The sequence below is a fragment of the Emydura macquarii genome, unplaced genomic scaffold (genome assembly GCF_026122565.2).
Source record: "Emydura macquarii macquarii isolate MOO-44397 ecotype Brisbane River unplaced genomic scaffold, CSIRO-AGI_Emac_v2 contig_1253, whole genome shotgun sequence".
Classification (NCBI taxonomy): domain Eukaryota; kingdom Metazoa; phylum Chordata; order Testudines; family Chelidae; genus Emydura; species Emydura macquarii.
In genome coordinates this window covers 30,261,366-30,277,429 of record NW_027131390.1, presented here as the reverse complement: position 1 = coordinate 30,277,429, position 16,064 = coordinate 30,261,366, and the positions used below count along the sequence as shown (strand labels likewise).

General features: G+C 38.1%; 1 long non-coding RNA gene across 2 annotated transcripts in view; it reads left to right on the top strand.

The window, feature by feature from the left end:
* Nucleotides 1-15,816, top strand: part of LOC137153996 (uncharacterized) — an 83,008-nt gene extending 67,192 nt beyond the window's left edge. For both annotated transcript variants that reach the window (XR_010920012.1, XR_010920013.1), the window contains one exon: nucleotides 15,667-15,816. This is a non-coding gene — a long non-coding RNA (uncharacterized lncRNA). The remainder of the gene's footprint in view (nucleotides 1-15,666) is intronic.
* Nucleotides 15,817-16,064: the final 248 nt, after the last annotated feature.

The following is a 16,064-nucleotide window of genomic DNA, read 5'->3' as shown; positions in this document are numbered from 1 at the left end:
AGGGTGATACTATTAGAGTTCCAGTTTGGCATGCTGGTTCCTTGGGAGAAGTGGATTCCTTTGGGGGAAAATGTGGCTTTTCATGAAAGAAACAGATTGGAGAGACTGATCTGCATTTTTCCTGAGATTAAATCAGGTAGGAAGAGTGTGTGTGTGCATGTACATCCAAAGAAGGAGCCAAGCTGCTTTTGTGGGATGACATGGGTGGGAAAGGTGTCACAACAGCAACAGATCCCCCCGCCAGCTCTTATGTAGTTTAACTATTACAGTTTCAATGAGCCATCTGGTTTTATCCAAGATGTTTGAATAAGTGGAATGTATCCTAAGGAAAAACAAGATGGGAGAGAAGAAGATGAACCTACAGCAAATTCAGAGTTATATGACAGCAAACTCTTCACCAAAGTGTGAACTTAGGGCATACACTATTAAAATACTTATGTAAAGGTAGTTGCTGTGAACATGCAGAACGATTTTATTTTATAACTGCTGCACTCATTTTTAATTTCTCCTGGGTTTGGCTTAGCAATACACACAAAAAAGAAACCAAAGAAAAATCAGTGCATGAAGCATTCCTTGTTCAAAAGTTTCATGTGCTATGGAGAGCAGATGTAGTCATTAGTATGCAAGCCCTGAGTCAAAGGCATGGTTTAGTAGGGCAAATTTTTGTATGTAACACAGAATGTTCATTTTTTATTGTCAGGTTTCTTCAGGCTAAAGTTTTCTGTGTGTTCTTCCCTGATGTACTTTGACTCTCTTGTGAAGTTTTCTCTTTCCTAGCACCTATCACATGAATGGGGTACTAAAAGGTGAAGCTGAATGTGAGAGTTTATAATATATTGGCCCTTAAGATGCTGAGTCACCTCAACTTCTGTTCAAGTCAGCTGGGATTGAAGATACCCACAAACTCTCAGGATCTGGTCCTGTACATTCCATCAAGTCATGAGGGTAAAGGCGGAAGGGTCGGGCCCTTAGCTGAATTATCTGTGGAAACAATATCTTGATGGAATTTTGGGGTCCTTCTGTATGAGACATGCCATGTAAATACAAACTATTAGTTCCTCTTCTGTTGCGTTACACCTGTGCATGCCCACAGACTTCAGTCTAGTTGCATAAGTGGAAGAGCAGAATTCTATGTGATTTTATTTAGTTTTATTTCTATTAATATAAAGGTTTTTGAAATTTAAAAGGAATCTAGACCGGAATTTTCATCTGAATTGTGACTGGCTAGAATCCATTATCTGTAATGATCGCCTACAAATGCTGCCAGACGGGATCCCTGTACAGTTACAGTAAGAGGCAAATAGAGGCTTTTGTGTTGTGTGTTGAGTAAATTATGTGAATGCATGATTACATTTGTTTCTCAGTTGCTGGGGATGATCCAGTCATAATACACTTATATCATCTGTTTATGATCTCCAAGTGATTGTCTCTTAATTTCATTCTTCTGAATGTCACCAATAGACGTATTAAAGAGGTGAGTTTATATTTGACAGAGTAGTATTTCAAATAAAGTTTGTTTATATGTATTTAGAATCATAGAAATATAATCATCTATGATTCTAAATTCATATAAATAAACACCAGTTAAATTCTGAATGGATCAACAAGATGCAGGTGTGCATTGTAACTAAATACTAGAAGCTTGTTCCTTAGCTGTGAATTTCCCTTTTAAAATAGATTTGCTACAATTAATGCATGGGGGTTATTTTGTTATGTTCAAATGGGAGTGGATCAAGCTATTTCCAACAAAAGTGGCTTTTTCCAGGTGTTGGTGGTTTTATTAAGACAGGAACGCTCCCTGGTGTCCTTAGCTGGAATATTCAGTTCAATGAGAAATGTCTAAGGGTCCAGTCTAGCGATCTCTTAAATCAATGGAGAGATTTGACTTCAGTGGAAGCATTATTATGGACTTATGAGGAGAGGCTAAGGGAACTGGGCTTGTTTAGTCTGCAAAAGAGAAGAATGAGGGGGGATTTGATAGCGGCCTTCAACTACCTGAAAGGGGGTTCCAGGGAGGGTGGGGCTAGGCTGTTCTCGGTGGTGGCAGGTGACAGAACAAGGAGCAATGGTCTCAAGTTGCAGTGGGGGAGGTCTAGGTTGGACATTAGGAAAAAGTTTTTCACTAGGAGGGTGGTGAAGCACTGGAATGGGTTACCTAGGGAGGTGGTGGAATCTCCATCTTTAGAGGTTTTTAAGCTGAGGCTTGACAAAGCCCTGGCTGGGATGATATAGCTGAGGTTAGTCCTGCTTTGAGCAGGGGGTTGGATTAGATGACCTCCTGAGGTCCCTTCCAACTCTAATATTCTATTATTCTAAATCCCAAACAAGCGAGTTTTGTTCTGGTTGTTACACAAGGTTGTTTTCCATCCCTATCAAACACTTTTCCCCTGATGGAGAGAGGTGTAAATGTTTCCCAGCTGTGGACTGGAGTCTTCCTGCTTCATACTACTACACCTCCTCTTGCTCTCCTACCAGCACATGGGGAAGTGGATTCTGTCCCCCCAAGGGTACTGATTTATACAAATAAAGATGTTGCCAAGATCCTTGAGTTTTCACCGAATGCTTAATTCTGGGCCACAGTTTCCACTGTTGTTTCCAATCTTGCTTCTTGTGTTCTTTTAGTTGTGTCCATGGTACCCTTCTGTGTTATCAGGTTATTGTTTATGAGAGAAAATTCTTCAGCATGTACCCATTCCACTTTCTTATCGCTGCCTCTTGTTGCTTCCGGAACCTAGAAGCCTAACCTGAGAGTGCACTGAACTGTGAGGTATATTAGTGGAGCAGTCAGTGCCATTTTAACATGATAAACCAATAATATTTGCACATACCACTACCTCCAAAACACTTCCTAAACATAACTCATTAACAGCCTTTTTAATGTCCACGAAAAAGCTCTCAATAGATTCAGGAGCAAGCCCTCATTTATGAGCAGAAGATTAACACTAAGAGGCCAGGCTTTTAAGCACCTAGACAAAAATGAGAATTATATTCTGGTTGTTAACACAAAGCCAAATTCTACCATGTTAATACTACTAAAAATTGTACTTGGGGTATGAATGTCATTCAGCCCGGAGTTGAAGTGAACACTGAATAAATTACCAAAACAACTAAAAGGTTTGAATAATGTAAAATGATTCACAAATAATTTATTTCGCAATTGACAAAAATAGACATAATTATTTTGACATGTATTATTCGACCATCCCTGTTTAGTTGTAGAGAATCACAGTGTAGACTGCGAGCCCTCTGGTGTAATCTCTTATTCCAGTTATTACATTCAGTCAAAATGTTTTGAGGGACAGGACCATTTGTTTAATGTAGTCAAGAAGTACTTTGTATAATAGTTTAAACAAAGCATGGCTGTTTCCATATATAATTCATACTTTATTACAAATGGTGAGGAAGGAAGTTGGAAACTGACACTATGTGCAGGCTCAACTGTGCAAATGTCAATTGTTTTTGAATATAATATATGAGCTGTTTACCTGGTGAAATAACCAAAGAGAAATTTCTCTCACTGAATAAGTAATTTCCAGAAGGAAAAAGTAAATTCTAGTATAAGCGTTTTGTGAATACCAGTAATGTCTCTCCAGCATTACCCATATCATCAAAAGCTATACAGCCTTGCTGATTTAATCTGAATACACTTGTCCTGCATGCCTCATGAATCTTTGGCTCTCGAAAGTCTCCAGGATCATTTGTGTCCTTAAATCATAGTTATCCAGAAATGATACCCTCCTAGTGCAGTTTTTCAGAACTCTGTCCCTCTTCCTTGCACTTCCTGTATTTCAAAGAGAGTGTTCAAGTGTAGAGATGAAAGAGCATGCTAATCCTGTCACTCTAAAAGACCTGACCAGGTTAAATAAATATATGTTTGGCATGCAGGCCAGTACCGTATCATTAGATAGATTAGGTTACCTTGGAGTGTCTGATTTCTGGTGGGGGAAAACAGTTTTTAACGTATTCCCCCCTCTTTATTTTGTTTGCCGTTTTCTTGCATGTTTCCTCACAATGTGACCACCATATTATAGCAATGTCCTATTTTTACCCCTTAGGGTTTGTGGATAGTCAACATTTTTATTTTGTCTAATCCTAATGTTGACTACAAAACAATTCTGGCCCCATTCATCAATCATGTGCATGATACATTTCTGATATAGCGATAATTTTAGTATCCCACATTTATCTCCAACTGGTACCTTGACATCTGAGATTTATTTGTGAAATTCATCTCAGGAAAGCCAGATAGTCAGTCAGATGCTTGGTCCCATTCCTGTCCCATGATGCAGTGGAGCCAGAAAGCCAAGCTAATCTAACAAGTCAGAATTCCCCTAGTGTGGGAGGAAAGCAGGGATGGAGGAACTCGAGTTGGCACAGTAGACCATAGTGCTAAATTTACAAGATATTTTTCATTTCAGACTATAGTTACCACTTGTTTTCACTATATTTACAAAACAGGCAGAATTTAGAGTTAATGCGAAAGGGGAAAACAGGGTTCAAATAGTCAACCAACAGGTTTTGTTCTAACAATGATACTGTGTCTGTTTATACAACATAGCTGATCATGTGGCCTTCCATATTGTTTGGATTTTTTTTTTTTAAGTTTTGAAATAGCTAGGGCTGAGCAGATTAGGAAATATAGCACCATGAGTCTTGGATTCTATTTTATGATGCGTTTCATTTCATTTGTGTTTCTCCCTGCATTGGTAAAGAGTAATTGAGAAGTTGCTTTTTTGTCTGATCATTTCACATTAACGGCACTAGCTGTACGGCAAGGTCCTGTGCTTGCTATTCCTCCACAAGCTCCCAACAAGTTTCCACCTGCATTCTCTCATATGTTTGTAGGCTAACAATGCTCAGTCTCCAAAATGTCAAACATAATGAGAGGGAGCAGCCGTGAGAGAAAACAAAGTACATCTCTATCTATGGAACTACTCTCTTTCTGATTCATACACACTAATATCCTATCTGCGACTACTTTTCCCAAGGCCGATAAAAGAAAAACTGGTGGCAGCATCATAGCAGTATGGCTACTGGCTGCCAACTTGAGACAAGCACTCGCACCATTGAAAACCATTGGTGTGCAAACATGAGGACTCAGACATACATATTCCTTTCCTGCCATTACAATTCCTGAAAGACCCAAACCAAAAGCTCTTGCAGTGCTATCAAGAAATGAGGACCTTCTGGTAGATAGCGGTCCTAGGTTGTCTGGTTTAAATTATTAGTGACAAGGCCATGAAGGAAAATTTGTGCAGTTTTGAGACAATATGTCATGCAAGGGATTGATTTTTAGTACTGGTAGCAGTGAACATGTGTGAGATACTGCGTATGATCTTAGCTCCCCTCCAGACTTACTGGTGGGCTAGCTAACATCTGTAAGGTATGTCACCTTCTTACCAACTATAGATGTAGGTGTGATAATGGAGATGTACAGATAATATGTCAGTATGCAAGTAAGACTTCCCTAGTAACTAGTGGGAGATTCAACTACATAGAAAGTATATAGACCCTCGATCTGGACTGAGAGAGCGATCAGAAAAATTACTCCTGTTCATTCTCCTTTCACTTTTGTGTTTTTTAATTCTGCATTTCTTCATCAGATGTTCTGAAACAGATGAGAAAAACCAAGGCAAAATTTTCAGGAAACATGTTTTAGTTACCAAACTCCCTATCTATATGTTTTGGGTACCAGGGACAATTGGTCCTCCTGTTACCCAAATGAAAGATCCAGGTGTCCTTTGAGGAGTAGTTGCTGTGTTTAAAACTTGCCTGTTTCCACTGGCAAGTTCTTTAAAAAAGTCTGTTTTATGAATAAGCAATTTTTATTATACTTTATTATAATTCTTAGAAGATTAAGCTTGTTAAGACTCTGAGTTTTAAATCTTAAAATGCAGTCTTTCAATAAGCTTGTCTTTGCTGACCTATCACCTTTATATTATTTGCAGAAGAACTTTGATTAAGCCAGCGTTGACTAAGCCTTTTATTTAAATGGTTTGGAAAATGTGTCTTTAAATAGGTCATTTAAAAAAAAAATGAGCTGTTTTAGTGTCCCTCCTCTTTGGATTTCTTAATAAGTAAAGCTGGCTATCTTGAGTTTTCTATAGGCTGTAGTCTGCTCTAGCCCTATTGCAGCAAAATAAAGGTATATGGTGAGACCTTGATTAATTTTCTGCAGGGTCTGCTCGTTTCTTGGATAGGCCCAATGAGTGGGAGGGGGGAGGGCCATTGAATTTGACCATGAAAGGACCTGGATTTTCCCCCTTGCACATAAGGAACTCTCACTGTAGTCAATAGTTATGTGAATTCTACAGGGCACAATCTGGACTCTTTGCCTTTTCATTTTAACAGGTGATCATGATGTTATCCCATGCTAATTCCTCCCCTCTTGATCCCTTTATGGGGTTTTGTGCTACTTTTATAGTTTAATTTATTGTATATCTGCCCCACGGTGGTTCTTAACTGCTGTGCACTCATAATTTTTCACTGATTCTCACCCTGAAAAGAGATTTAACTTTATATAAACAAAACTGAAGGAATGGAATTTCTTTAATGGAATTTTCCATTAGTAAATGGGATAAAAAGTTATGTTTTAAGGTTTGCAAAGCTGTTTGATATACTTGGACTAAAGGCACCATAAAAGTACTAAGCATTTTAATTATCCCTACTATCTGTACTTCTTAAAACTGCAAAATTGGGCTGACAATCATGTTAAGGCAGGTTGTCCTATGGTTTTTTGTTTTACTTCTTCCTTTCTATCAGACTAGAAATAGCTTAAGTGCAGAGTAACCATCTCCATATATTAGCATTTGCATTTTTTGGCAGAGGCATGAACGAGTTATTTTTATTTTTTGTGATTCCTTAAAAAGACTAAACTTTTTCAAAATGCTCCATTGTTTTGGCCAGAGTTTTGGTGGAAGGCTTGGATCTTTTAGTTTATTTTGTCTAACCACTTCAAATACAATTAATCAAACAGCTATGCATTGACAGCTTTCAGTCATTACTGGCCTAGACTGTGGCAAATACTTATATACGTTTAAGTGTTTGCAGAATCAGGGTCCTGTCCTGCATTTAAACCAGTTCCCTAGAGTTAAAAAGGCTCTATATTATTACTAATCCCAATTCCCTGATTTATGAAATCCCCTGAAAGCTAGCCATTACTTGTGGAGAACAGGAAGATCACCACATTTTACTAACATAGAAGGTTACTTTACTTTTGAGAATTGCACATAAAACCAAAATTTGCTGTTCTGTGTGCACAATATTTCACACTTCATCCTATCAGATCAGGCATAGTGGAGTAACTCACAAAAGGAAAGCTGTCAGCCATATTTTTACTTATCAGTAAACCCCCAGCTTCTTGGTGTATTTTCAACTGACTTTTTCTGGGCTCGTTAACTAAGAAAGTGGTCATTACTTAGATTGTTTTATCTGCAATAGTTGCTTAAGTATTGTCACTTAGGATTTGCTTAGGGGTAAGATGCAATGAAGCAGTATTTTTTCTTTTGATGACCAGAATGTGCCCATTCTACTTATAACAACTATTTGTAAACACATTTTTTGCATAAACACCTTATATGGATTGATGCAGCAAATGTTCAGCCTTTAGGAAGTTTGAGCTATTAAGAAGACTGGCATAGCACTAATAAAATCTAAACACTTGTAGTCAAATCTTATTCCTGATGCTGCTAAATGGGAACTTACAACTTAACATAATAGGCAATTTAGCATATAAATAGGCTCCATAAAAAGCAGGAAGTTGGCAGTGCAGAACAATAAATGTTAACCTTCGGGCAAGCTGTTACCAATGTGCTAAAGGCTCTTGCAATTTTAATGAACTTGTTTGTACGTATGAGTCTTCTATACTACATTCCAGAATGCATTTTCTCATAGTACAATACCTTCAAGAATTCAAATGTGAGAGTTTTTCTGAAAAACTTGTCTAACAAATTCTATTTAACTATCATTATTCAAACTTTTGTCCTCCTTTAACCTTCCCCTGCTACTTGTTATCATAACTTTGCTCTGGTAAACGCTAAGGATGAGCAAAAGTCCAAGGAGTTAGAGGGTCAGTGCAGCTGGGCATCCAAATGCATTTGGATATTTGCATGAACTATCCTGAACTGTTTCATTCTAAACTGAGCTGGAGATTTCAAAACAGGTTCACACGAGACTTCCGTTATTTCCTGTTTCTGGTCAAGCTGGAAATATAGAGCCAAGTTCCCTGCTGACATAACTCAATTAAAGTCAATGGAATTACATCAGCAGGGAATTCGGTGTGTGATGTGAACAGCACCTCTTGTAGAAGTTCCATTTTTAGTCCCTGGAGACATACGGAAATGTCACTTTTTTTTTTTTTGGTGGGGAGGGGTTTTGGCTTTTTGTAGGTAAGTGAGTTCCAGAGAGGACTCTGATGGATCTACCTTTTCCCTTCAAGCCAAAGCTGAGTTTTTTATTCCTACTGTCTTTCCTCCTACTTGTTCTTCCCTACCCCTGGATTTAGTCCCATTGTGTTTTCACTTGGCCCTTTGTGATGATTTGGGAAATCTCGCTATGAACACGATATTAATTCTAATCTATGTTATGAAGTTGTCTCATACAATGCCTCTATGTGGACATGAAATGCACCACTTGCTGACAGTTTTATAGCACCTCTTTCCCAGATCAGATATAATGGAAGGTCATACACCTTAACCACTGTGTTCTGAAATTAAACAATGGACATGTTAAGGAGGTTGCCTGAGAAAGGAACAATTCCTCCCAACTTGTCCACAAAGAAAATTCCCCAACAGACTGAAGGGACAGAGGTAACAATGTAGGGGTTCAAAAAGGATTCAAGGAGGAACAAAGGGAAAGCCTTTTGAGGAACAGGAAGCTTTAGGCAGGAGTGGGGAAGAGACAGGCATGCTTTCATAGCAGGGGAGTCCATTTTAACTCTGGGACCAGTCAAGGTCAGAGACATGGCTATAGAAGCTCCATGTTTCTGAAGAGGTACACTGTAAAACAGAAGGCTCACACCTTCCGTGTGAAACTGGGGAATGTGTAAGAGCTGCTGGGGAGGCTTACATGAGATGGCACTGGTTTCAGGACCTAAGCAACTGGGCTTCCTTGTCCCCACTGCCAAATGAGGTATGTCTCATGAGGTCTGTGCCTGGAGTGCATGCCTACAGGCCTGATGCCAGGAATAGAGCGTAAACACTGTCCTAAACCCTAAATTAAGGGCATGTGGGATTAAGCATCTTGATCCCCTCACAGCAGTCTGAGTGTCCAAGAGGGCGAGCACACCTAGATCTATGACACCCTTAGACTTGCTAATGGTCTGGTGTCCAATGACTACATGTGTCGCCAGGAACTTTTTTAATTGGTTATTCTGTATGCTAAGGAACTTGGTGGTATTTTTTCTACTCAGCTGCTGTGAGGTTGATGTTATGTCAATGGAGGCACGGGATCAAGGTTTTAAAGAGAGCTTAGGGGGAATGGAAAAAGAATGATCCAGTATTCATATTTCTCTCTGTCAAAGAGTTCACTGCATTTGAATAATGCTATATATTATTAACAGACTGAAAAACAATTAGAAACATGAGAAAACAAGCAAGGAATTTCTGCTTGGAATAATTCAAGTCAATATGCAGCACGGAAAAAAACATCTTCAATAGTATAACAAGTGGGAGGGAGAAAGCTAGATGGTCGGAGTGAAAGAGGTCTAAAGTCAATGCAAGTATGCATTTTTGCAAAGGCAAAATGGGGCAGAGGTGTAAACAGACCTCCCCCATTCCCCTCTCCTCCAAAGAGCTGGTTCATCTGCATCTAGAATATTGCATTCAGTTCTCATCACATTACCAGAAGGTAACTATCGCCAAACTTTTATGGAAATAAAGATGTTTTCATTTTATTAACTATTTTGTTCCAGCTTTTGTCTCATTTTATTTTATTTCCATTTTCCCTCATTGAAATTTAAGAAGGGAGAGAATGTAACATGTTTTTTTAAACCTTTCTCCAGTTTTCCACAGGAAAAATGGGGGAAATAATGTTTAAAAAAAGAAGAAAAAAAAAAGAGTGGGAGAAGCAACTCTTGAGGAAATTCTAGTTAAACTAGATTCCAACATATTCCATTTAAAAAAAATTACCAACTTACATTGGAGGAGGGTTAGAGAAATCAACTGAAATGATTTTGGAACTGAAGTGGAAGAATGAAAGAAAATAAATATTATAGATTGTTGAAGCAATGACTTAAGCAGGGTCTTCAGATATTTTTTATTTCTGTACAGGTCACACTGTAACCTACTGAGCTAGATCCTACACTAATGAGGAAACGGATTTTAAGGGACTTTTACACAGGGTCACAGGCTGTTTATTTCACAACCAAGAATACAGTCCAGGTCTCCTTCCTCCATCTCCTGTGCTATAACCCTGAAACCATTCTCCTTTAGTCTACACATATCTGAAGGGTTAAACACCAACAATGCAGCAGAAATTATCATAATAAAAGGAATGCAATTAAAAATAATTGAATGAAAGTGAGACGTAACATTTGGAATAAATACAAAAAAGAAAATAGTTTGACATTGAAATCTATTAGTTTGTGGAATAGTCTCCCAAGCAAAGTGGTAAAGTCCCATCATTTGACACATTTCAAACTAGACTGGATCATCGGTGACTCCTTGAAAGTTGAGGATGATCTTTTTCACAGGTTTTATTTTATATGACTCCTTTGGTGACTGAGTAGTCTGATCCTTAAGCTGCAGATTCATTGGCAGATGTTGCAGATGGTGTTGGGAGGCGGGGTTGGGCCACAATTGCTGCGTGACAGTTGTTTATCCTTTCTTTTCTGGCATTTTTCTGCGACCAGGGCAAGGCAATTTTCCTCAAAAGTGGTCGTTCCTTCTCTGACAAATCTTCTCCAGTTAGCCCTGGGCTACTGTCTCCCAGTGTGTGATGATGATGCCACATCTCTTGATGTTTGTTTTGAGGATGTCTTTTAAAACATTTCTTTCTATCTCTCTGTTTCTTTTCTCCTTTGTTGAGTTGAGCGTATAGCAATTGTTTTATTAGGTTTGCATCAGGCATAAGCACACAGTGCCCGTTCCACCTCAGTTTGTGTTGGATAATCAGGGCTTCAACACTGAAGATGTTGATCTCCATGAGGACACTGATGTTAGTGCAGCGATCCTCCCACTTTATGTTGAGGATCTTCCGGAGAAAGTGCTAGTTCTGGCATTCCAGGGTTTTCAATCACTCCAGTCTTGCAGCCATAAAGGAGAATTGGAATTGCTACCGCTTTTGCTTACCAAGAGTCTAGTATGTGTTCTGATGTCCTGGTTGTTGAACAGGCAGCAAAACAATCTGCCGAAGGCAAGGCTGGCACAGCAGATTCTGTACTGAATATCAACATCTGTATTTGTCCTCTGTGCGAGATAGCTGCCAAGGTAGGCAAAGTATTCTACATTTTCCAGTTCCTCTCTGTCAACGTAGATCTTCCTTGCTGGGTCTGATGATTGACTGGGAGCAGGCTGGTGAATAACTTATGTTTTGTCGATGTTCAGGGTTAGCCCTAAGCTAAGCTTCAGAGAAGCAGTTACAAGGCTATTTGTAGGTTCTCCTTTGAGTGTGCAACCACAGCACAATCAGCTGCATAATGGAGTTTGGCAATTGTTGCTGGACAGGATAATACATTAGCAAATGCCCTGAGTGCTAAACTGGGATAGGGGAGCTAAATAGGATTTTTCCAGCTCTGGAGCCTATAACTGAATTATTTTTGTTCGGTGAGCCAATTTTTCCAATACTATAATTTTTTACTTTTTCCAGTGTACACTTTTTTGTATGGAATGACACTAAAACATGAAGAAATCATTGAAATGTCCTGCCATATTGTGTATGTTTGTCATTCAATAAGCAAAGCATTTAGACTGTTCTCGTACTATTAAATTATTCTTCCAGGTTACAGAAGTTAAGGTTGTTTTATCCATATCTAAACAACTTCAGTTTAAATGCTGGTTAGATTCCATGAAATCAAGTTCTCCCAGCCTCACTTCACTTAACAGAAAAACATATTGGGTCCTTGACTTTTCTCTTGTTCTATTGTACTTTTTTTTTCTTCTTTTTCTGAGAAGATAAGATGTATGTAGGGTATAGATTTTCATTACATGCAGTGCCAGCTTCTTCAGTGCCCCACACACACAATTCTCCAGTTACAAACCAGGATCATGGATTATTCTGAAACACTTAGGGCATGTCTACATTGCCAGAGCTGAGCCGGTGCTGCAGAATCAATTCCGTGGGATTGATTGAGCGGGCAGCGGAGACCCACTCAATCGATCGTGGAAGTGCTCTCCGATCGACACCATAAATCCACCCCCGCGAAAAGCATAAGGCAGCATCAGAGGGCATTTCTTGTTGGTGCAGCGCAGTGGAGACGCTGCAGTAAGTGAAAGTTAGTAAGTCGACTGAAGTGTAGGCCAGGCCTTAAGGATAATAATAACCTATAACTAGAAACATTTACCCTTGTAAATAGCAGTCTTTTAAAAATAGTTGGATAAATTGATTAGGCATTGGAAGTGGTAGTAAAACTTGCCCTCTGCTGTGCCTCATAAGAGTTGAAAAGGGATGTTTAGGAGTCTCCATGAACCATACTGTCTCTTTGCTAAGACTGAAACATAATTGCCATTTGTGTGAAACTGGGGAATCCTCAGTATAATAAATAACCTTAATTACAATGTCACACTCTTCTTTCCCTCTGCCTCCACAACCACACACACCACCGAGCACACTTAGCCTGGGCACATAGTTCCATCCTGAATATTTGCTGATGTTATTAAGGTTGTAATTAATGTTTTGCATTACCATGTGTAGAAGATTAATGCAATGTTGTTAATTCCATGCAATCAATCATGAGTCATGCCCCAAAATATCATGAGACTGACTAACAGATGAACTGTTTGGGGGCCTTTTGATGTTTCAGCCTTTGTGGTTCCAATTTTTTCCCCTCCATGAGGGCTAGAAATATATTTAAAAAAACCCAAAAAATATTCACTCACACAACTGAGATTCTCACTTATTCGCATGGTTCCAGCAAATGGAACTATCAGAACAACACCAGATATAAAATCATTAGACTTGTGATAAAATCATGAAGGTTGGCAACACTGTGTGGATGTGTAATTTATTTCCTTATCACTTGGAAGCAGAAGCAAGTACTTTATGATGATACTGACAGTGGAAACATTCCATAACAAATTTCCTTGATTTTTTTTAAATGATGGCTTGTCTTCAATGGAACTTTATGTGGCCTGTTGACTGCTCCTTAGTCAGTGTTCACATAGTGACTGATGAGGAAATAACAGCAAGCTAGATGGGCAGTATGGACATAATTAAAGCCGGGTCAAATTTTTCTACCAAAATGTTTTGCAAATTGGTGTTGGTTTAACCAAATTCATCTCTTAGGAGAGAAGGGGAGAAAAAAATTAAATAATCAAATTATTTCATTTCAGTATTTTCAAAAACAAAAAATATTTCAGATTTGGGCTTCAAAATGACTTTTCATTTCATAAATTTCCTTTAACTTTTTAATATATTTTAAAAAGTTTAAAAATGTTCAAAATCAAAACATTTTGTTTGACGCAAAACATTTTTTTTTAACTTTTCAATTCACTGGAAATTTAGGAAAAAAATTATGTTCGGTCCAACTGGAAATCTTTACTTTCTGAAATTTCCAGTGAATCAAAAAAAAAAACAAAAAACCCCAGTTATTCACCCAGCTCTGCTTACATTTACGTAAGCCAGATAGAAAAATATATATAAAACTTTGTCTTTGATCTCTCTTCCCCCACTTCAACCTCCTGACTGTTGTTTAATACCTGAGCTTCATTTTGCTAGCTTGTAAGCTCCTTGGGGCAATCTTTTACTGTGTCTGTACAACATCCACCTTAATGGTCCTGATTGGAGTTTCTAGCCAGCACCCTTACTCATGTTCACTAGCCTTTTACTTCACTACAGTCTCATTGAAATCAGCAAGATCACTCAGACTAAGGGGCTATCCAACAGGAGAAAAGGTGAGAGAATGTGGTCCAAAACAACAAACAGCATTTGGTCCTTAACATTGCTTCAAGCATTTTTCTCCACACTGTGGATATTGTTCCTGTTTGTTAATTATGTCTAAGAAAAATTAAATCTTTAACTACCGGCCTATCCTGCAAATGCCTATGGGAGTAACTTCACTCATGCAAATGTTTCCATTTGCTTTAATGAGTGTACTTTCATAAATAAAGTTCTTTACATACAAAAGTGGCTGGAGGATAGGTTCTGTTTGTTGTATCATTTCTTTCTGAAAATGAAGTGCTCTCTGAAAGAAACAATTACATTAAAAAAACCTGTTTTTTGCTTGGGACTGATTCTGCTCAAATATAATAAATTGAAAAGGAAAATTTAGGGCTCAATCTTTGTCCCACTTAAAATGGCTTTATATCACTGTAACTGCACTGATTTAATTAGAATTACTCCTAACTTACACTTCAGTATGTAAGAAGGGAATTGGACCCTGACCCTTCATCTTAGGTGTACGTATCAGATATATGTAGCTCTCAGAGGTGGAGAGGCTAAGGTTTGAGTTATAAGAATAGAATTTCATCCTTCACATTTGCTTCATTTGCATTGTTTGTATTATAATTCACCGTTGAGGTGTTTATACATGTCTTTTGTATTTTTTCTGTAGGAAACAAATAGAAAAATATTTGTACATAACTGAGAAAGAATCATTTGTCATTAAAATAGAAAATGTTCACATCCACTTAAACTTTATCTATGAAATGTACAGTTCAATGCCTTTCAATTGTAGTTTCTTGGTTTAACTTAATCAAATCTAAGGGTACTAACAGTGATTATCTGTCTCCTTTTTAGTACAAGAACATAATAAAACTGGTCACATTAGGAAGAAAATAATTTATTAACAATAGTATGACAAAAGTTAAAGAAAATACAATTCATGGAAGGTCATGTCATGCCTTGTGCTGTATTTATTTGGGAAGGTAAACTATTCCAACTTCTTGCATAAACTTGAATCTGACGAATTTTTAAAAAAAAATCCCTCTATATATGCTCTATGGAATAGAAATTATCAAAGGAATTATAGTCCTTGATCCATGCCATTTTAAAATAGTTATATTTCTTCAAAAGACTGGTATGCACTCATTTGTAATTATTCCAGTTCAATACATTTTTATATACTGAAGGGCATCATAAAAGTTCTCATGGAATGTCATGATTATATGTAATGCTTATGCACTGTAGCCAGTTTGTGATTTACACATAGTTTCTCTAAGTATTTATATGGCCCTCTTTACTTTGTGCAAGAATTGGTTCATTGTGACCTCCTTGCATACAATGTTATGAAAGATTCTGCAAATTAGTGTAAGAGATCCATCAGAGTTAATATTCACCACTTACAAACCACTCCTGGAGGGATAGTTAGTAGATAGCAGGAGCAGACAGTCTGCATATGTATCTTACCTCTGATGTACAGAGGAAAATCCCTTGGGCTGCAGTCTTTTTCCTCCAGGCTTTACCCTGTCCCAAACCCCTGGAAAAACAGTCAGTAGCATCATAGCTCCATGTGTTGGGAGTGCCAGGGTTTGAGCAGAAATAGATATCTCATCCTTCCCGTTTGCCTTCCAGAAAACACTGAAGATATATTGAAGAGGCTGAATTTAGAATCAACTCCATGAGGAGAACCTCAGCAAACCCTTTTCCCCACTTCCATCCCCACGAACCACCATTTCAAAGTATGATCAGGCTTTAAAATAAAATCCACCTCTTACAAAGACAGCATATGGTCCAAATTTAACTTTTGAGAACATGCTTTCTACTAACTCCTTAGGCCTGTCTAAAGTCTTTTTCATATATTGCAGTTGGGGTATTGGGAAAAACATTCTGTTGTGTTGTCTGCATCCAATGAATGAGACCCTAAAAGCAAAATTGACTAGACACTCACTAGTCTATTTTCATTGCCAGGCTAAGAATAATTTAAGGAGTGTACAGAAAGCAGAATAACAGTAGTTAGTGGAGTTGGGAAC